Source organism: Megascapheus bottae, chromosome 9 (assembly GCF_031878675.1).
Source record: "Megascapheus bottae isolate mThoBot1 chromosome 9, mThoBot2.hap1, whole genome shotgun sequence".
Lineage (NCBI taxonomy): Eukaryota > Metazoa > Chordata > Mammalia > Rodentia > Geomyidae > Megascapheus > Megascapheus bottae.
This window is the reverse complement of record NC_143517.1, coordinates 10,719,991-10,743,502: the sequence shown is the minus strand read 5'-3', so window position 1 is coordinate 10,743,502 and position 23,512 is coordinate 10,719,991. Positions and strand designations below refer to the sequence as shown.

The 23,512-nt window shown below is 34.2% G+C and overlaps 2 long non-coding RNA genes across 2 annotated transcripts in view; one reads left to right on the top strand and one right to left on the bottom strand.

The window, feature by feature from the left end:
* LOC150058771 (uncharacterized) overlaps positions 1-23,512 on the top strand; it is a 72,336-nt gene that overhangs the window by 21,885 nt on the left and 26,939 nt on the right. The window lies entirely within an intron of this gene.
* LOC150058772 (uncharacterized) lies at positions 441-22,005 on the bottom strand. The gene is made up of 3 exons (XR_016536555.1): positions 21,903-22,005; positions 2,841-2,965; positions 441-520 (listed from the first exon to the last, which is right to left on the bottom strand). It is a non-coding gene; the product is annotated as an uncharacterized LOC150058772 (long non-coding RNA).

Genomic DNA, 23,512 nt, shown 5'->3' with positions numbered 1-23,512 from the left:
CACCCATTTACTTTGCTTATAAGATTTGACGGAATGTTTTTCTTAATTTGTCTAATTTAAAAGAAATGCTTTACTTTTTACACGGTGGCCAATGGAGAAGAGGAACCTGGTTTCAGAGTTCATATTATATCAAGCTGCTTGTTACACAGACTAATATATGATTTTATCTTAATTCAAAGAGAAGACAATACTTTAGATTTATAGAGTATAGAAGAGATCAAATCACTTTTTGAACATTATATTACTGACAATTCATCTATGTTTGCCTGACACTATGGGAACAAATCCAGAATATACAATGTGCACTAGAGTTCTCTCTCAATTATAAAAGAGTTGTCCCTGAAAAGATGGTCATAAATCCCCATTTTCCTGGTCACATACAATGAATCAGAAGCTGCTTTCAAAAGAAGGAATATTTTAATGGAAAAGTTGTACAAAATAGCAAGATGGTACATGATCTTTAACTGGGCTTCGCCCCAAGGACATCTGTTCTTGGCATGGTTTCTGGGGAATGGAATTCCTGGAATTAAAAAAAAAAAGATTCAATTGAACACTTGTTTCAAATAAAGACAGTTCTGTCTGCCAAATCCCAATACAAGCTGATCTGAGAAGCAACTAACTTGGAAAATGGGAATAATCAGAATAGCTATTGGTTTTCAACTCCTTATAAGCTTCATTCCCCCCAAAAGTCTCTCTTTATGATTGCTCTGAATTATAAACTACTCTTTTGGATAATATATTTGTATTAATAAAGAAGAAAACAATTAATTGTAAAGGGAAAACAAACATTTTAAAATAAGTTTAATCTCTTGAGGGATTCAAAAAATGTTCAGGTTGCTGTATTATCACAGAAGTTGTCATCTATATTATGTTCTCCAAATTTTTTATACACTTTATGTTTTCAGAATGTTTAAATACATAGAAATTCCAAGTGTAAGATACAGACTCCTCCAAATACCCTTGTCCCCAAACACTTATGTCCCCCTCAATTGCCTGCATCCCCATAAAGTGATGCTTTTCTTGTAGCTGATGGCCTATATTGACATACCAATATCCAAAGTCTGTAATGTCTATTAGTCATCACACTTTGGGTTTCATGCTTTATTGGTTTGGACAAATGTGCAAAAGTAAAGTATGCATTCCGAGTTTAGTATCATATAGAGCAGTTGCCCTGTGCACTGTGCATTCATCCCAATTTCTTTCCTCACCCTTGTGACAACTCATCTTTTTTTTTTTACCGTGTCTGTAGTTTTGCTGTTTCCAGAATGTTATGCTGTAGGGATCATTATATCATTTAACCTTTTCAGATTGGCTTCTTTCACTTACTAACACACATCTAAGTTTCTTCCTTGTCTTTTCATAGCTCTATAGATCATTTATTTTTTTTTTAGCACTGAATAACATTTTATTGTGTGAATCTATCACAGTTCTGTTTTTCCCCGTGAAGGATATCTTAGTTGCTTCCAAGTTTGGGCAATTGTGAATAATGTTGTTATAAACATTTGTGTGAAGGCTCAGGGAGGACATGTGGTATGTTTTCCACTCCTTTGAGCAGATACCTAAGAGGACCTTTGATGGGAGCATATGGGAAGAGATAATTAGAGCATTTTAGTTTTGTAAGAAATTGCCAATCTGTCTTTCAAAGGAGCCATATAATTATATTCTCATTAGATATAAGTGAAATGTATTGTTACTCCATATCCTTGTTGGCTGTTGATAGTGTCAATAGTCTAGATTTTGGCCATTCTAATATATGAGGAACAATTTCTTAATGTATAAATTCATGCTTTTCTGATAATATTTGACTTACAGCATGCTTTCATATGTTAATTTAGCATCTATGCATGTTCTTTGTTGGAGCTTCTGATACGCTTAGTTGCACAATGTGTGTGCGTGTGTGTGTGTGTGTGTGTGTGTGTGATTGAATTCAGGGCTTCACAGTTTTGCATGGCTTTTTTGCTCAAGGCTGGTGCTCTACCACTTGAGCTCCACTTTTGGAATTTTGTCAGAATCTGAGACAATTAATTGGAGACAAGAATCTCAGAGACTTTCTGGACCAGGCTGATTTTGAATCAAGCTATTCAGATTTCAGTTTCCTGAGTAGCTTGGATTACAAGTGTGAGCCAGTTACACCTGACAACTTTTAAGGAAAAAAATATTCCTTTCTAAAATTGGTTTTAATCACAGTTTAATTATATGTACCATAGTCTTTCTTTCATTAATATTCATAATACATGTGCCATAATTCTAATTATTGAAGTATTACTTAATACAAAATATTTTTATCTGTTTTTAATAATTGTATTACAAATGAACTTTAGAAATGCCATATAATTTAAAACCAGGGCATTCTGTTCATGAGAAGTTCTATAATTGCTAGATACCACAGACACTTCTGCTATTTTATGTTGAGATTTTTAATAAAATTAGATTTTGAAGATTTGTTTTCTTAAGGTAATGATTATATAATTTTGAGGAGCTTTAAAACAATAAGAATGTTCTTAATTTTTTTTAGATTTCTCATATTTCCATTTCAATTATGTTGATTCAAAACCCGGTATATATATTTCTAAAAAGATTTTAGGCCAGGAGTTTGGCCTAGTGGTAGAGTGCTTGCCTAGCATCCACAAAGTCCCAGGTTCGATTCTTTAGTACCACATACGTAGAAAAAGCTGGAAGTGATACTGTGGCTCAAGTGGTAGAGTTCTAGCTTTGAGAAAAAGTCCACAGACAGTGCTCAGGCCTTGAGTTCAAGCCCCATGACTGTAACAATAAATAAATAAGATAAAAAGATTTTAGATGAACACCATAATGTCCTGAAATAATATGTCATTATTTACCATAGCTTCCTATATTGTCAGACAATTGGATAATTTTCTAGGTTTCTTTGCAAAATGACTCTTCAGTGGGCATTTTTCAGCACATGGACTTTTACTTCTATGTGATTATTTTCTTCTGACAAATTCTAAGAGTAAAAGAAAGAGGATTAATTTTGTTTTACCTTCTGAAATTTCTTTTACATGTTAAAAGGTATTTTCTTTTTTTAAAGAGTACAAAGAAGTTACTTTGCAGCAACAAATCAGTTTATAAATATGATGCATCTTGATTGATGCCATCCCAACTCCAATTCTCAGTCTTATCAATTTCATAGGAAATGCATATGCATTGAATATTATGAGGAAACCATGTTTCAAAGGAAAATGTTTCCCTATAGTTTAAAAGTTGGTTAGACCAAATCTCTGATTTGTCAGCAAGAGTTTATGGAAAGTTTAATAATCCCTTGGCATATTTAATTACCTAAATCTACTCCTTCTCAAATGGTTCCCGTTAAAAGGTATTTTCTAATGTTCACACTTCATTTTTGTTTCTAAATTAATTTTAAAATTTTTGGTGATATTACTTTTTTGAGTTTTAAGTTTTATAACTATCGAACATAAATTGTACTTTGGTGTGTAAGCAATTAATTTAAAAAGGCTTTATTCCTGAGCTGTTTATATATAGCTATTACCCAAAAAATGGAACGTTTTATATTTCTTATGGATATGTATAGTATGTAAATATTTTGTTCTCTCAGGATTTCTCAGGATATGATTTTTCAGTGTACTTGCTCTAAAGGCTATATATACTTTTAAATAATTATTGTGTCACTAGTCTCTTAATGCTTCATTCAAAAGCAAATCAATATGCATCAAATTATAATTAATAATAGACAGGTATCTACTTTCCAAGGGAATGAGGCTAAAGGCCATAGTTACCATTAATTTTAAAACAGAAACGTGTTTCTGTTTAAATATTTGAACTGAAGATATCAGAAGCATCATTGTTCAAAATCCCTAACAAAATAAATAAATTGCTCGTTACTACACTCATAGAAAAAAGCCGGAAATCGTGTTGAGGCTCAAGTGGTAGAGCTCTGGCCTTGAGAAAGTGCAAGGACAATGCTCAGGCCCTGAGCTCAAACCCAGGACTGGCCAAAAAAAAATCCAGTTTTCAGAAATTCAGTATTTGAACTCAACTTAAGTGTTTGAAAGATTAAAATCAATGAAATTATTGGAATCTAAAAGTGTTTAGTTTATGGCCACACATCCTTGGCTTGTTCATAAGACCACATTAGAGAAAAAAATGCACATTCTAATATGTAAATAGTCCAACAAGGTTTATCAACAATCATGCTGAAATCACATCAAAGAGCTCAGAAAAACAAGGATATATCTCATAGCACATAATGTTCACCACTTAATGTACTGTTCTCAGAAATATGTAGTCAGAAAGGGAGATTCCATTCTCATCAGATGTTACTTTTGTTAAGTCATAAGATTTCACTGATTCATATAATTACTGTGGTTGATTTGTAAGAGAAAAGTTTTTTTAAAAACATTTTCAAAATATCATGGCAATGAATTTCTATGAACACAAGGAAATTTAGGGTTTAACAAATTATTTTTCATTTTCAAGCAGAAAAGAAATAAATACAGTCCATTTTCACAAATATAACCATCTGAATCATTACTTTGCAAGGGCCAATTAAAAAAAAATAAGTCAGTCTTTAACCACATTTCTTCATCCAGTTTAAGAATAGTCATTCCACTTGAATTTTGCTTCTCTAAACCAAAGTTTCAAAGTTTGGCCTCTCATCATGAAAAGGTGGGATTGGAAGTTCAACCCCCAAATTAGCCAGAAGCATCTACGGTTTGCTCACTCCGTCTTCAGGCTGAAATTGAGAAATTACTTGATGGACACGTTATTCTGCTTAATCCTCACATCAAAATGAACAATGGCTCCAGTTTTATTTAATATTGAGCAACTCCAGAACCATATTTGAAAATTATCCTAATCAGTGAAGGTAAAATTGAGATAATCTAAAAGGACACGCATCCATAATACTTACCAATAGCTTGCCCACAAGTAAAAAATTAGCGATAATAAGGAAAGATTATCCAAAGTACAAACTAAAACACAGCTGGTCAAAACAGCTGAAGTATGATATATATATATATATATATGTTTGTGTTAATATCTATGGATGATTATATATGTTTGTGTATATCTATACACATACATATGTAATGTCAGTCAACAGCCTGAAAGCAATGGAACTTTAAAAAATGAGTATGATAAAGCAGAGCCTTTTATTTCATACAAAATTCAACTTCCTATAAAATATCTGCAAATTTTCTGGTTTTGTTCTTTTTAATAATACTCATAAAAATTGCACAGACAAGTCCCAATCCTCTCTGGATTTCAGTTTCAGCTCTAAAACAATTTGATGAATGGGATTTTTATGTCCATTCTTGCATGCATTCTCTGTGTCTATCACAGTACGGAGCAGGATTTTCATACCATTCTCAATTCTTGAACAGGATTGTCAGAGAAGCCATAACAAGAGCTGTAACTTTTAATTCTATGATACTATCCCCTGTAGCGCAAAAGCTGATTTCATAACTTGCTTTTTGTTAAAATCTCATTTAAAGCACAAGGACTTTAAATCAAGCCATCCTCTCATCCTCACTAGAAGGCGATCACTCTCCTGTCTGAAGTTGAATGTGTTACAGTCATAATGGGAAATTGTAGAATACAAAAATAGAAGCAGAATTAACAGATGTTATCTCACCAGGGTTCCATTTGTTAACAAAAACATTGAATATTAATTAAGAGTTAATTAGAACTAATTACCAATTAGAAAGAAAAAAGTAATTTGAAGCTACCCATAGCCCTTCTATTATTATTACCTTTGAGAATCCTGCAAAGCCAATGGCTGCCAAGAACACTACCTTGCTTTCCACAAGTGTCACTTTTATGCTCTATCAGCTTACACTGAACTTGCTGTAGTCACAAAGGAGTTAGGATTTCACTAAGGGGGAGCACCATGTGCTACAGAAAATAAGGAATTCAAGAAGCAGGAACATAAACATACTAGGGACATTGACAGTGCTGTTGGGCTGTGTTGAGTGTTTTCTCAACATGCATTCCTTCTTCTAGTCAGATCTTGATTTGAGGGATCCACATTTCCTGCAAAGTTGAGGTTTATATGCAAGTGCGCTTTATATACAACCAGAGGTTGTATATAAAATCCAGGCCTGACCCAGAATATATGGTAAATTCACTCCAGTGATTGAATCCTCCTGAAAATGACAAGCAGAATGAATCTTGGTGGGGAGGGGGGGTGTTCTAGGCTTTCCATTAAAGGGTTTACTTGTTCCTGCATAGGCTGAAATGGAAAAACAAAGATGAGACAAGTGCCCTGTCACCACGAAAAGTTGAAAGCACAGGCAAGATGGAAAGAAAGATCTCAGGCTTCTTGAGTCTAAAGCTGGCTGGGTCTGGCATCTGAAATTAATTCTCTTTGTTCTTCCTTCTCCCTAGTTTTCAAATTAGTTTAGGTTTGTATTGTAACTATGTAAAATTGCAAAGTACTATGAAATAGTATTTCTAAAATTACTTGTATGTAGATGCTGAAGAGAAGGTAATTTACTAACAATCCTTTTAGTGTTTAGAAGGATCAAATCTACCAAGAGAACTACGGCTTCCACACTTGTTCCTTAGGTATACTTTGAAAAATCCCATGTGGACACTCAAGATGACTGTGAAAGTATGAGCTTCTGTTGCTTAGCAGTTAGACAGAAGGCCTGATTCAAAATGCTTTTTCTTTTAAGTTATATCACTGACTCACAATACATTTCTATATAGTTAAAAACCTAAATAGGCTTTAAATCACAGAACTAATAGAAATAGCTAAATATAGCTAACTAGAATATTAAAAGAAAAAGAAAAAAGAGAATTTTACTTTTTCCAACATTATTAGTCTAAAGAAGAAAATTTTACATATCAAGGAATGACATTTTGTTTTTCAAGACATTGCTTTGGGTCACTTTTTTTCTGTGTCTAGCTTTGGTTATCTAATCTTCAGAGCTTTAATCTTCTAGATGGCACATAGTCATAGAGGATAAAGAATCCTCTAATATTTAAAACTCTTCTAAGTAAAGATACAGTACAAGGTGACTAAAATGGATAACTAAAATTCTTCTAGTTTTGATCTTTAATTTTGAAGCCCTTTACATCTGGTATCTATCTATCTATCTATCTGTCTGTCTATCTATCTATCAGCCATTTATCTTATGATGTGTGTGTATGTGAAATTTTCTTCTTTAAAAATGCCTTTTCTAGTAGAAGAAAAAAGAATGTGGAATAAATTCCTGTGGGTGTCCATGAAAACAAATTGCATGGAGTCTCATAGGAATTATTGTTTGGCTTTTCTGAGCTTTTGGTTTCAGAGATGGGCTAGAAGAGAACTACAAGACAAATATTATTTCTTTCTCATGTTGCAATTGTCATACCACCTGGAGAAAATAAACCATGGCTGAGAAAGGCAAAAAAATACCTCTTCTATTATGCAGAGAAATTAAATCCTACAGAGGTTTTAAGTGCATAGAAATGTATTACCTATCAATGATATAATATATAGGAAAAGCATTTTTGGATGAGGTCCTCAGTCTAACTGCTAATGACCAGAAGCTCATATTTTCATAGGTATCTTCAGAATGTCAGCAGGGGATTTTTCAAAGTAAAACCAAGGAATAAGTGTGGCAGCCATAATTCTCTTCATAGATATATGTGGATTGCAATTTCACAAAGCCATCAACTAATCATCAAATGAAGGTATCAAATGAAGGCACAGTTCTTGTGTTTCATTGAGCTAACAAGAGACTTGAAGAATTTTAGCCCCCATTTAATGATAGACCTTGGAAATTGATTTAAACTAATACCAAACTTTAGAATATGAGCTTGTCTTGTTTATTTATGAGTTGTGACTTAGAAACTTTTACATGAAAAGGAATATAGAAATTTCTGTAAGTTTTCATGTTAGACATGAAACGTTTTTTTTTTAACCTTGAGCTCTCAATAGCTAAATAGAATATAAAAGAAAAAGGAAAAAAGAGTTTTGCCTTTTCAAACATTCTTAGCTTAAATGTTGGATTGAGTATGTTATGTAAAAATCTTGTCATTTATTAAAAAGTATTATCAATCTTAGCCTTCAGGCATTTCTAAGAAGATTACGCAAAGAAATGGAATTTACTTTAGAGACTCTAGAAGATTCATTCCATCCTGAGTCAATGGAATTTAAATATGGCAGAGAGGGGTTGCTTCTATTTTAATACATTAATAGTATTTTTGCCTTGGAGGCAGTAAGAAATATTTAATATTTATCTTGTGATTCATAAAGGCAATGTGCTGGTCAAAAGTTTTCATACTTTTAATTTCTGAGAAGATTTCATAAGAAATATAAATAATCTGTTTCCAGATATAAAATGCTTTCTAGTGTGGTACTCATTGATTAGAATTATTTTAATTGTGTATTTCAAAGAAAAATAATAGCCTATCAGAATTCTAAGTAGACATGCCTGGAGTTCTCAGCAAATTTCCTTCTTAAGACTATTCTTTAGTACTGGATGCTTCTGGTAGTAAAAGATGTCTAAAACTTACATTTGTTAAAATATACCAACACTCATAGATTGAGAAACCTATCTAATTATTGAATTCTTCCAAATTCCATTCCACATATCACTGTTACACTTGAATGTTCTAAGAAAACAATTGGAAAGTGCTCAGTTGTGACACACAGTTCGAATTTACAGTATATGTTTTTATTTTCAATAAAACCTTATTCAATCAAATCAGTCTGTTGAACATGGCCCTGAAAACCATATTTAACTTCTACTCTTAAATTAGTTCTACATGGGAAGGCCTTAAAATATCTTCCTATGTTATTTCTCATCTCTTTTGTTGTTCCTTGGTTATTGTTACAGTATCTTAACTTGTTATCTGGTATATTGTGTATATGTTTATACAATATAACAGAAAGGGGGAAAACAAGATGAGGGGAGGGGGTGGGGGGAGAGAAATGGAGACAAAAACATGAGAAGGGGGAATCAATGTGTGTAAAGTAATGTACCTTCTACCTGGTGAATATAACTGTAACCCCTCTCTTAATCACAATAAAAATATAGGAAAAATTCCTCTTAATAGTTTATCATCTTATTTTTACCATGAATACATTTTGATTTCTTGTGTGACTCAAGTCTATTTCAGATTATGCACATGAAGTGCATAATTATGGCACCCATAATCCACAAACTGCAGATAACACCAGCATCATTTATACTGATATATGGAATGTATTTTCTGTTGCCCTTTTATCCCTCCAGAACATTTACCTCTCTAATTATGTTTTACTCAGTCTAATCTTTAAATTAATTTGAATTCCCCGAGCTCACAACTGACAGTGAGAAGAATGGAGAACTTGTCCTGAGGGGGAGGAGAAATTAGATTAAATAATAATGATCATTCCCATCCTAATACCACTTTAAAGTGCACAGTATGTATGAAGAGGTAGCAAAGTTAGACAATAGAGAAAAATGGTACCTTTCAGACTCTGAAAGGCAATGGTTCCTTAGCTTACAGATGTTTGGTAAGGGCAATGATTTGAGAGAAGTAAAATCCCAAATGTCTCAAACTATGCAAGCTCATCAGGATTTGATGGAGGCAGAGGCACACCAGCTCCTGCTGGGAGTCAGTTTAGCACCATCCTTTTCTTTTTTTTTTTTTTTGCCAGTCCTGGGCTTGAACTCAGGGCCTGAGCACTGTCCTTGGATTTTCTCAAGGCTAGAGCTCTACCACTTGAGCCTCAGCACCACTTCCGGTTTTTTTCTATGTATGTGGTACCGAGGAATCGAACCGGGGTCTTCATGCATGCTAGGAAAGCACTTTAACCACTAGGCCAAACTCCCGGCCCCATCAGCACCATCCTTTTCTTTCCCACGTGCACCTCTCACCAGAATTTTAATTAGAAAATAGAGAATTGATCAATTGTCAAGGCAAGTTCCATCTAAAAAGAAGAGCCTGAATTAGGAAGATGAGAAGTTAACATAGAGCCACAATGTTTTCTTTATATCATTGCCTTTTTTTTGGCTTAAAAAAAAACTTACCCCCACCCCACCACCCTCATCCAAGGGGTAGGTGGACAGGGGAGGTGACAAGAGCTGAGGCTGCTATTTTTGAGGACATTGACTACACATGAAGAAGCTATGCTCTTGATTGAAGTTAGAGTATCAGCTAATGATTTGGGTAAACTGCCTGTCATGTTTAAAAATAAAGATGGTAACAGCATGCTAAAGCTAAGGCTTCTGGCCTAGTTTGTTACCTTGTAGTTTTAATATCTCTACTCTCTCTAACTATTCTAATTATCAATAGATTCAGAAGTTATCCCAAGTTTTCTGGTTGTTATTAAAAGATTCAGTAGTTAGACATACTCGTTCTTTTTCATGTTTTCCTTACTGCTCTGGGGATTAAGCTCAGGGACCGGTGTATGCTAAGGAAAGGGGTCTACCAGTTGAACCATGATCCCAGCCTTATTTGCTCATTCATTCATCCAGATAGAAATTTTGCTAACTTTGCCCCCTGCTGGTCTTAAGCTAGAGATTCTCTTATTTTTGCCTCTGGAGTAACTAGAATTGCATGCATGCATCATTATGTCTTGCTACTATATCTTTACTAATTCAATTCTACGTCATCTTAAGAGTTTGGGTAATACTTTATTTTATGTTTTTTTTTAAACTCTGTAATTGTTTCACTGCTTATTTTCTACCTGCATGAATCAACAGGTAAGGAGTAATACATTGACTTTTCTGGTAAAGACTTTTCTAACAAGTTTTATGGAGCACTTCACTTTTAGTTGTGGTGATTACTAATGACGTTTCTTAAATTATTTCTATGTTATAATTAATTTTATTTGAAATTTGTTTTAGAAAGTATGAGTAAGTTCTTACACACTTTTTATTATTAAATTCATTAAAGATGAAGTGATCAGTTCCCATTACAATCAAATTACTATTATGCTTATAAATACCTTATTACTCAAGCTCTGAAAATATATACTCCCATTTTGCTTCCCACTCCTTTCTGTGTTGATAAAATCTAGGCTTTACAATAGCAAAGACATCTGCTTTGAGCAGAAATAGATTAATCATATTACAGCTAGCTCATACTTGTTTCTCAGGGAAAAGTAATGACATGCTAACAAAAAGGAGAAATATAGGGACAGAGAGAAAGGAATTATGATTATCTTTGAAATAGAGGTATATAATTTTCTCATGGTTTTAAAATCTAGTGGATATATCAGCTTATTTTCTGTTTCTGAATGTAAAATATAGATAGCCCAAGATACAAGTAAAGGTAATTATATTACTCTGAATTCTTGAAAAAATCACAAAATAGCTTATTTTTCTGCTCTCATTTATAGCATAGCATCAAAAATTAAAGAGAAAAATGAGCTGAGTTATAAAAAGTCTATTATCAAAACAAAAGATTTTTGCCTAAATTTTCTCTTCTTACTCAAGCAGATTTCTCATCCTCCTGGAAAAAATATTAAGTAATTATGAATATATATGATAAATTTCATGTAACTATTGAAATTTAATCCTTTATAATTTTTTTTCACTCAGGACAATAAATTTGGCGTTTTACAGTGCAACTTAATATACAGCTCTTGTATTCTGAAGTGATAGAACAAACATACTATTCAGAAAGAGAGGTAGATAGAAAATAATAATAATGATACACGTGTAAATATTGCACAGGACATCTTAACTTGCAGAATAGCTGGTGGATTTATAATCAATTGCTCACCTTGAAAAGGCATTATTTTGTCTTATTTATTTTTGTTTTGAAATATTTTCAAAGATGATTCTGTGTGCTATATAATTATGCACAAAGAGAAGGAAACATTCTAAAATATGTTTTCTGAGCAGACATTGACTCATAAAAAATAAGAGAGCACACCAAAGCGAACCTCATATCTGACTCAAATAATTTGCTGAAGATAGAGCAATGGAAAATATTCTCTTATGCCTTTGATTTTAAGCACTATATTAAAGTCACTACACTTTATAATTTTAGCCCAGTGGAGAAGTCACCCTACAATTAATACAGCTTATTTATTATAATGAGTCATTGTTTACCATCTCGGGCTATTAGTTTAGCAGGGTCTTGAGACTAAAAGCACTATTTTTCGCAAAACACTTAAGGCAATCATAAGTCCATGGAAGCCTTCTGTATAACCTATTTTACTGACAAACAATTACATTTTAGATTGAAGAGGTGAAATGATTAAGAATATTTGACTTAGTTGCCATGACAGCATGCATTTTTCATCAGGCACAGTGTAATTACTACAATTTCAATGATGTAAAATCAAGAAAGATGATAACAAACAGCAGAACCGTGGAGATATTGCCATTGCAACCGGGTTGCCATAGCAACAGTGATAATAATCCCAGTGATAGATGTTTTCTCTTGCTCTTTCCATTTTGTACGGTTATAACATTCAGAGCCAGTTTTTACCACAGCTTTTTATAGTTTATTAGACTGTCAAAATAGTTTATGAGATGTTGTTGCAAAGGAAATGACTGAGTTCCGCAGCCTAATAAAAATGCCAAATACTCTGTTTACATACTGCTCTAGCACTTAACAAACATTAAAAAATTGTATGAAAAATGATATGATATTGTATCTGTATTAATCAATTTGCAAGGCATAAGCTTTGTCATCAAAGGTCAAATGAATAGTTTCCAAATGCTACTTTTGCAGAAGCTTCTTAAAGTTTATTTTTGACCTAACATTGGCAGCCCTCTTCACCTGGATACGAGTATCAACTGTCAGGAAATACTTTGCACAGATGAAAGATAAATAGTTATAGAAAATTAAAACCACACTTGCTTCTCCAACACTTTAACAAAATATTTAAAGTATACGTCCAAAGCGATTCTATGTCCACATGCTAAGACAACAATTTCTGAAGATATAACTAAAGATGGGGCAATGCTGATGAAATGGGCTCAAGAACAAACATGGCAAGCCTCAATTGCTTATTGAAAACATGATGAGAACACACATAATTAGACAAATGCCATGAAAATACATAAAGTGCATACCATGGGAAGAATAGCTTTAGCAAAACTACGATTGTTGCTCCAGACATTATGAGCAGACTTACGTCTTACACAAGAAATTCTTTCACTTTAAATAGAAAAAAAGGTGATAAGGAATATACTTCAAAAAACATCTACAGTAGGCTTTGATTGTATGAAAGGTACACAAAGATTCTTGCATTCATATGAATCCAGAGGTTTTATAATTTATTGCAGTTGTATATATTCATGAAGAGACAGCAGAAAATTAAATCAAACATTGAAGTATTTAAACTTGCTTATATACAGAAAATAGAAAGTCTTGAGTATTTTTAGAGAGTTGTGTGATTTTGAGCTTACTGGTAGCTGTATCAAAAATATAATGTTTATAGGAAGACATTTCAATGATAAATCTTCTGTCTTTATCATTTTGTATCCCTTCAGTGGTTTACATTATGAACACATTGGACCTACTCAGAAAAATATATAGCAAATTACTATAAGGAAATTTAAAGCTGTGGTATTGCACAATAATAGATATTAACATTGGAAGACAAAACAAAAGGCTTTAGAATTCCCAAACTGTATATTAAAGCTCTCATTTATTGATAGTCTTCTATTTAACATTCTGTTTTATTATTTTTTTAATTGGTGTGATCTGTGGATTTCGGAACCATAGTTGGAATCTAAATTTTTTAGTTTCTTTGTTGAACAGGTAGCAGGAAAACAAGTCTTACATGCCCTTGTGGTAAACCTGTATTCGTGTCACAGGATCAAATTTTATATGGACACCATTAGGAAATCATTCATCAACTGAGAATTTTTTAGCAACTTATATAATAAAATAAAATTGGTTGACTCAAAGTATGTTTTATTTTGTGCATTAAATAGAACCCAAATATTACTGCCTGAAATAAAATCAAAGGACGTATTTTGTGGTCAGAAGCATCACGTTCTTATTCCAAAATCAACTGTGCAGTCATGAAATGATGGCCTCATGGATCAAGTCCTTTCTAGAACAGACCATTTGTACTCGTAGGAGTGGGTAGTAGGAGGGGTCACTTTTCAGTAAGGACATAATCTGATTATAGAAAATATCATTCTTCAAATCTACCCTATGTACTTCCTACACCATATGACTTTTTGATATTGACAGATATCAGTATATGACCAAATAATGTTAGCCTTCTAGTCATTTGTTTCATTGATTAGAAATAGTTAAAATGAAAAATTTATGTCTAGTAAATAAATGAGTTTCTTCCTGGAATACTCGTTCCAAAACTGAGTTTAAGCACTTGAAATATGTATATAGATAGGCAGTAGCCCAATGGATGATCTAAGATGGAGAGCTTATTTGAACCCCCTGGAAAAATTCAAAATATTGCTCAAAGTCATGTTAGCTTTTATTTCTTCCTTAACCTATGGTTTTTTATCTACAATTTTAAGAGAATGATCTAACTCAGGAATTAATACATATTTCTTATCTTTAATTGCTTTGAGACATGATTTTACCATCATATGTAACACAAAACTGCCCTAATATTCTTGGTTTAGTATCTACGGAGCAGTGACTCAAATCCTATAGCATTTGTATATTTTTTGTATATATCTATATACATATATAGAGAGAAAACATATATATATATGTAAAGAGAAAACATGAACATACATACATATATATTCTCATTTTCTAAATAGTCTCCATCTATAGGACTTTTGTTTGCCCCCATATTTTGCAAAGGCATATAGAATATATATGTAGGCTACAAATAAGTACAGCCCATTTCATGGACCTAAGATTGTTTGGTAAATTCAATCCAATCTCATTACCTGAAAGACATATGCATTTCCAAAAAATCTAGAGAACACTTGGGCTGGGAGTTTGGCCTAGTGGTAGAGTGCTTGCTAGTATGCACGAAGACCCGGGTTTGATTCCTCGGAATCATATACATAGAAAAAAGCTGGAAGTCGTAGAGCTCTAGCCTTGACAGTGCTCAGCACCACAACTGGCAAAAAAAATATCTCGAGAACTCAAATAACTGTGTGTGTCCATGCATGCACATGTCCATGCACACAAATAACTGATTTTTTCTGGAAAAGTCTCTTTAATTTTTGATTACATTGTTCCTATTTTTGAGTTTCGTGGTCATGTCAGTGTAAACCACTGAAACTCAAAGAACTTCAATATCATCATTCAAAATAAGACATGAAAAAGATGAGATATAGGAAAATATTTTGAAGCTAAATGTGTAATTGATATCAACCTGAAGCTAACTAGTCCCAACAGTGCAGAAATTAATTTTAGATGATATTTCTTATCTTATTTGGAGATAAGAATATATACTGTAAAGATAACGATACCCAGCACTGTGAAATTCTGTGGAAGTTACTAATCAAATCACCTAATAAAAATGCTAAGAATGGGTAATTGGATGATTTGAGGCACAGTCAATAATATTCTGTAATCTAGTTTGTCTATTGCACAAGTGGAAGTTTGTCCTAAAAGGAATTTGTAAGGTAGATGGTGGCCTGTTTCTTTCCTTTTAAATAATTTTAGTTTATACACCTTTCTTCTTTTTTAAATTTATGTATCATAACTAAACGTATTTATAGAACATCAGGGGAATGTTTAAATCAAGATAATTAGTGTTTTGACATTTAGCATTTCTTTGGACTGGGAGCCTTCAAACTCCTGTTAGCACTGCCAAATGTAACTACCTTACTGTGGGTGATAGCAGAACACTAGGTATTTGGTCTCTGTTCCCCCTCCTTTTCCAAACCCTTATCTGCCATTATTCTATGCTATTCCTATAGCATCATCATTTCTCTTGCACAAATAAATGAGTGAATGTTGTATTGTCCTTCTGTGTTTGGTCTGTTTCAAAGAACATAATGTTCTCTAGTTCTGACCATGTTGCCATAAATAATAACATTTCATTCTTTTTTGTGATGGCTTGTTTTCCAGTTTTCTACCCCAAGAATTCCATTAAACCATCCATATTATTTCACAAGCACAAAATGGATTCAGAACTCAATTCATTCCCATTGCAATATTTGTGCCTATTCTGGTTTTCCATCTTTCTCCAGCAGCATCCATCTTTGACTTGGAGAATATCTACACGCAGTGTATCACAGATGCTCCTGGAAGGATACATGTGTAATCCTATACTTACACACACACACACACACACACACACACACACCACACCACACACAGTTTATGTGTAATACCCTGATATATGAAGTTTACACACAACTTGTTTCTGACAAGAAATCGATTACATTAATTTGAAAATGAGGTGAAATGATCGGAGTTTCATTGGCTCATGTTACAGTAATTCTCAAATACAGAGGGTTTTTCAAAACTCTTAGGTAATTTTCTTTGAGTCTGGCTTACTTCTTAGGCTCAATGATTTCCCTCATTTGTCATAATCAGTAGAAACCTTGGGCTCTCATAGCAGAGATTTGCAATAGAGCAAAACCTTGATACATAAGGCCATATAGTATGAAGCTAATTGAAAGGACCTCCACGATACTGAAACAAAAGCCATATAGTGAATGATTGTTGTCCTTAATGTACTATGTTATCTCTCATCTCTTTTGCTGTCCCTTGGTTATATCATATTGTTACAGTATCTCACTTTGTTATCTGATATATTGGATATATTTGTATTTGGTTATTTGAAATTGGATAGGGAAGGGGGAAACCAAGATGGGGGGTGGGAGGGGAGGGTAATGTGGACCAAGACATGTGAAAGGGTATCAATGTATATGAATTAACGCATCTTCTATCTGGCAAATATCATGTAACCCTTTTATTAATTACAATAAAAATATTTAAAAAAGAACAAAAAACCTCTTAAGTAATGTCAGTGCTTTCAGTGTTCTACTCTAAAGCAAAATCTCTCTTTTTTAAAAGCTGCCAGTGGAGAGGTGTATTCTTCTATAATGAAAGTTTTATTACATGGCCTTTATTGTCATTATGTCCTGATTACCTCAAAAACTGACATCACCCTCTTTTAGCCTGCCTCAATTTTGGCTCTGTCTCCATTTTCTTCCAAGAAAAACATTTAACCTCCCTCATGTAAAATCATTCCAAACTTACTTTTCATATACAGGTTGAATATGCTGTATCTGAATTGCTTTGGATGGAAAATGCTAAATTTCAACCTTTTTCTGAATTAAGAATTTTTAGATATGCAGAATGGGATAAGTTACTTATCAAATAACAACTTAAATTAATACTTTATATAGAAGATATATACATAGCCTGAAGATGTGGAATTTTTTTTTCGGATCTTGTTGATGCTTACAATTTCAGATTTGGGGGCTTTTAGATTAGCGATTATTTACAATGATGTGGTATACCATGACATTTCTGCCATAGTCAAATCATAACTTTTTAACCTCGTGAAGTTCGACTTTAAAGCTATCTAATGTTCACATTAATATTTGAATTTTATGTGAATATCTTAAAATATTTTAACTAATTCAGCGGAGAAATTAAAGTGGAAATAGAGATTTCATTCCACTTTCAATATTACCTCATGTATCCTATTATTAAAATCAGAAATAGGAATGTTATTATTAAACACAGTTCTACAACCTTCATTTGTAATTCTACAATTTTACAAACATTCATTTGTACTTAAGAAAATATGAAATATCAAAACTCAAGATTCACCAATCCCTTCTGTTCATCTGGGATTTTCCCATGGCTATTTCTGTCTTGTACATTTTCTCTTGTTATTTTTTTCCACCAACTGTTATTCCCTTTGCTCTCGTCTAGCTTTATCCTGGATCAGAGTTTGGAGGAGATGTAGTCTTAGAAGATAGAAAATATTTCAACATGCCAGAGTCTATCTTCTGCTTTCTAGATGAATATTTTAAGGAATTTTTTGGGAACGTGAGATCAGATTACTTCTCCTGAGTTTTACAGACAACTTTGATTTCCACATAGCTCCATAAAACTTTACGTACTTCACTTCCTGCTCCTGTTTTCCTTGACACTTCATCTTTGGTTGTTATTGGTTTTGTATGATTTTTCTAGCCAGAAAATGCAAAGGAAATTGCAATGATTCCATTTCAAAGGAAATCTGCCATGTGAAAACATATGCAATACTAACTCTTTACTTCTTAGCATTCTCTGAACTGTGAACAAAGGAGACTTGATTAGATCATTCTATTAATTTAATGCCAATCTTATTTTTAAAGACAATGAAGTCCTTGAGCAATTAAACCAAAGAAAAAATCAAAGACATAAAATCGAGCCTCAAATGTTTCCTTTGGCTCACTAAGCATATTTGCCATTTTATTGGGTTCATTTCCAAGAAGTAGAATGAGACGATCTAAAATTTTGCTAGGAGGGAGTACTAAAAATGAGAAATCACATTGTCCTGAGACGCTCACAGATTTCTAGTGTGCACTGCTGAAACTCTCAGCTTTTTTCCTCTAAGCTCTGATAGGTTTCTAATCTCAGCCATGTAGAAGTTCCTTCATGTCACGGAAGAATTAATGCAGTTCCCCCAAGAAATCTAACTTACTGTAACATGATAACACTGCCTGGCGAAAAACACTGAGGAATCTTAGATACCCATCAGTGCTTGTAGCTGTTCCTTTATAGAAAGAGAAAAGTGGGACAGGATCAAGCTTAGATGCTTCATTCTCTCACTATGGCTCCCTGTGTTAAGGCTGTAATGAATACCTATCACATTTATGCTTTAAAATATATCATATTGAGCCATGACTCAATATAATGTATTATTGTTATGTGTTAGATTGTTATGGCATCAGTCTGATAAATTATAGATTGTGATAATAGAGAAATTATACATTGTGATACCGTTGACACTTCCTTCTCCCTCAACTTAGCATAATCATCAGTCACTCAATTGTTTCAAAGTTTTTCTTAATATTTTTAAAGATTTCCTTTCCCACATCCCAATACCATTACTCTGCCTTCTTGATGCTCTACCCACCAGTTTTCTTACCACCATTCCTTCACTCATTGCTCTCCAAACCATACTAAATACCCAGATGAGATATTTGATTTCTTTCTTTTTCTCTTTGCAAAAGGGAAAAAAGGGGGGATAAACTAGGGTTTGAACACAGTACCTCAATCATGTTACATAAGAACTCTACCTCTGCAGCCATCTTCTTGACTTTATTTTGCTTTAGTTACTTTTCAAGTGACTTCTTGTGGTTTGATCATGGATGGCAGCTACACTATGATCCTCCTAATCCTGCTTCCTTTCTAATCATGGTGATAGGCACACAACACCACATACAATTGTTTTAGTACTTGAGATGATGCTTGGCAACCTTATTCCCTGGGTTTGACTCAAACAACCATCAGATAGATTTCCCTCTCCCAAATAGGTGATATTCCAAGTCAGAGCCACCATTTCCAGCGTTATCAAGAGATACATCTAATCATAACTCATCTTTGAGAATTGCAGGTTTTCTGATTTTGAATTAAAAAGCACCACAGTTTTGCAAACTTGTTCAACCACTATGGAAAGCAGTATGGCAGTTCCTCAAAAGACTAAACATAGAGCTCCCCAATGACCCAGCATTTCCACTACTAGGCATTTACCCAATTGTCCAGAAACAAGGACAGACTAAATCCATTAGCACAACGATGTTCATTGCAGCACTATTTACCATAGCAAAGATATGGAACAAACCCAGATGTCCCTCAGTTGATGAGTGGATCAACAAGATGTGGTATTTGTACATAATGGAATTCTATGCTGCTGTCAGAAAGAATGACATCGCCCCATTTGTTAGGAAATGGAAAGACTTAGAAAAAATCATATTAAGTGAAGTAAGCCAGACTCAAGGAAGATTGGCTCAATGGTTTCCCTCATTTGTCATAATCAGTAGAAACCTTGGTCTCTCCTAGCAGAGATTTGCAATAGAACAAAACCTAGATACATAAGGCTATATAGTATGACGCCAAGTGAAAGGACCTCTAGGATATAGAAACAAAAGCCATATAATGAGTGATTGTTGTCCTTAATGTACTATGTTATCTCTCATCTCTTTTGCTATCCCTTGATTATCTCATATTGTTACAGTATCTTACTTTGTTATCTGATATATTGGATATATTTGTATTTGGTTATTTGAAATTGGATAGGGAAGGGGGGAAAACAAGATGAGGGGTGGGGGTGGGGAGAAGGGAAATGGGGACCAAGACATGACAAAGGGTATCAATGTATGCGAATTAATGTACCTTCTATCTGGTAAATATAATGTAACCCTTCTATTAATTACAATAAAAATATATGAAAAAAATAAATAAAAAGTACCACAGTTAAACTTTTGAGTCAGGAATCAATGAGATTCCTGAGATTAAATGAGTAAAAATTAGCCATTTAAATGGGCATACAGGTTAAAGACTGAATTATGACAATCAGGTTTAAGTCTGGATATTGTAATGAATTTTGCATCATTAAGATTTAGAGATAAACTAAAGCCACTAGCACAACGATGTTTATTGCAGCACTATTTATGGTAGCTAAGATATGGAACCAACCCAGATGCCCCTCAGTGGATGATTGGATCAAAAAGACATGGTACTTATGCACAATGGAATTCTATGTTACCAGCAGAAAGAATGACATTGCCCCATTTGTAAGGAAATGGAAAGACTTGGAAAAATCATATTAAGTGACGAAAGGCAGACTCAAAGGAACATAGCTCAATGGTTTTCCTCATTTGTAATAATTAGTACACATCTATGACTCTCCTAGCAAATGATTACAATAGCTCAAAATTTAGATACATAAGGTAATATATGATGAGACTAAATACATGAGCTCTAGGATATGGAAACAAGAGCTTTATATTGTGTGATTGTGGTTTGTAATGTTCTATTTTATTTCTTCTCTTTTATTGCCCTTTGGTTAATCTCATATTGCTACTGTATCTGACTTTGTTACCTGATATATTGCATATGCATTTATTTGAAATAGGGAAGGGAAGGGGGAAAAACAAGATGATTGTGAGGGAGTGAGGAGAGGGAAATGGGAACAAAATCATGAGAAGAGGTATCAGTGTGTGAGAAGTAATGCACCTATCATCTGGTGAATGTAACAGTATCCTCCCTATTACCTCCACAATAAAAATAAAATAAAAGGTTTAGGAATAACGCTAACATCTGGAAGCTGGTTGTTTATGCCTGTAATCCTCACTACTCACAAGGTAGAGATCTGAGACTCACAGGTCATAGCTAGCCCAGGCTAAAAAGTCTGTGAGATGCTCATGTCCAGTTAACCAGCTCAAAGCCAGAAGTGGAGGTGTAGCTGAAGTGGTAGAGCACCAGCCCTAAGGAAAACAAAGCCAGGCAGGAGGGAGAAACCCTGAGTTCCACTGCCAGTAGTAGTAGGAACAGGATGAGAAAAGGGAAGAGGAGGAGGTGATGAGAAGGAGGAAGAGGAGAAGGAAAAGAAGGAGGAAGGGGAGGGGCTAAGAAAGGAGGAGGAACAGAAAATGAAGAGGAGGAAAAGGAATAAGTGGAGGAGGAGGAGGGGGAGCAGCAGCAGCAGCAGCAGCAGGAATCACACTAAGCTGGGTACTATCTTGAAATTAAGTTTCAAGGTCTTGTTCTATATTTTTAGGTTCGGCTTCCTAGATAAGCAACTTTGCCTAACATCTTAATGTAAAATACACACAAAGCCTCCCTCCAGACTCAAGAACTGGAATCAGCCCTCCAGGTGATTCCAGTGCCTGCTGAAATCTGACAATCCTCATCCTAGAGTACATATTAATCTGAACCTGCTTATTGGAATTAGGGGACCCAGCTGTGGAGGGAGAAGTTCTGCCAAATGTGCAAAGAGGAATTTTATCCTGTGGCTCTTTAACACAGTGGCTCCCGTCCATGTTGCCCATTATAAGCACTTGGGACGTGTAAACCGATGGATGCTTGAGACTTACCATGGGCTTATTATATCACAATGCTGAGGGTCAGACTTGGCTGTAAAGTACTTCCAAAGTAACCTGAGTGGTTGCTATGTGCCATCTGGGCGAAAACTACTTACTTAGGCAGATGGAACTTCAGCTAAGGATTCTCTCCTGGTGAGATGAATAGAAATCTGTGGACACCCATTCCTGGGATCATAATGGCTATTGTTCAGAATCCTAGTGTGTCTACAGGAGCCCTTTGTTCTCCTAGAGGATCAGTACCAAGGGCACCTTCCACACAAGCAAGCTTGCTCATCCCAGACAGCTTTCCCGAGGTGCTGGTTTTGTGCTGGTATGGTGTCCTGGGCTTCATCTGGTCGCCTTCTCCCAGCTTCATCAAATAGGTTGTCATGTATCATGCCTGATGAGATAAGCACCTCTATAGTCATGCTTTACATCTTAACTCCAGCTAAGAAATATAAAGTATGACTTTGTTCTGTGTCTGATGACATGACTCTTCTGAAAGTTTGTATTAAACTGCTCCAAGTCTTAAAGTCATAAATCACTCCAAACTAATCTTTCATAGTTTCAAATTGCTTTTGGTATTAAAACAACAACAGAAGAGATTATTCTACATGTCCTTTCACCAATCTCTTTGGACTCAGAATAAATATTAATGTATCAGAAAAGGAGATAGCCATTAACTTGAGAATTAACTAGTCCTGCAGCAAACATAGACATTGCTAATATTTTCTCTGATTTTACCTGTGAAATAATTTAAATTACATGTCTCAGAGGTTTCTGCTGGGTATATTCCCAGCTTGGTAGATTTACACCATGCAGGACAATAAAAGAAAATCAAAATCTTCTGTTCCATCCAGACTTGTAAGATGCAGAATTTAATCAGAATCTGTATTTGATCAACATCCTTGGAAATCTTGTTGCATATTAACATCTGAGAAGTATTTGTGTTGGCAATGCTGAAGAAATTGTTTTGAATTCTTATTAGAGAACCAGTTTTACTTAGTAACTATAAAGCCTCCAAATATTTGACATGCTAATTAAAATTACAAATACATTAGACTTTTCTCCCTCATTTAATGGAAAACGAGCTTGAAATGAACATATGTAGATGAAGCAAAAGCTTTTACAATGGCTCCCTGCAGAAGAAAATACAGCCTGCAATACACAGGAATACAGCCATAGGATGCAGCACAGGTCAAAATAGGGAAATGCCACTATCAGTGCCTGGAACATGGTTAGATGTAGGGGCACTTTATAGTTCAGAGTTCTTTGATTCAACCATTCAGTAAAAATGCCATACTCTTCATACACCAGATATGAGATTCAATGCTCATTATCTACATAGTTGAGAAGGTAAGACAACAATCACAATGCAGGTTGATACATGCTACAATGAAGTCAAGCTCTACTAGTCAAGCACTTCAACAGAGAAGGAGATCCTCAACTAAATAAGTGTAGGGGTGGATGTCAATTCAATTATGTGGAGGTGAGAGTAGGGCAAAATTCCTGGACAAAATCATGTCTTTGTGGACAATCCAAACTGAGAGTCTTGTAGGGGATGTTGACAGCATTCTTAATTGAAAGGTATTTCAAGGAGAGACAGAATAGTTAAAATTCAA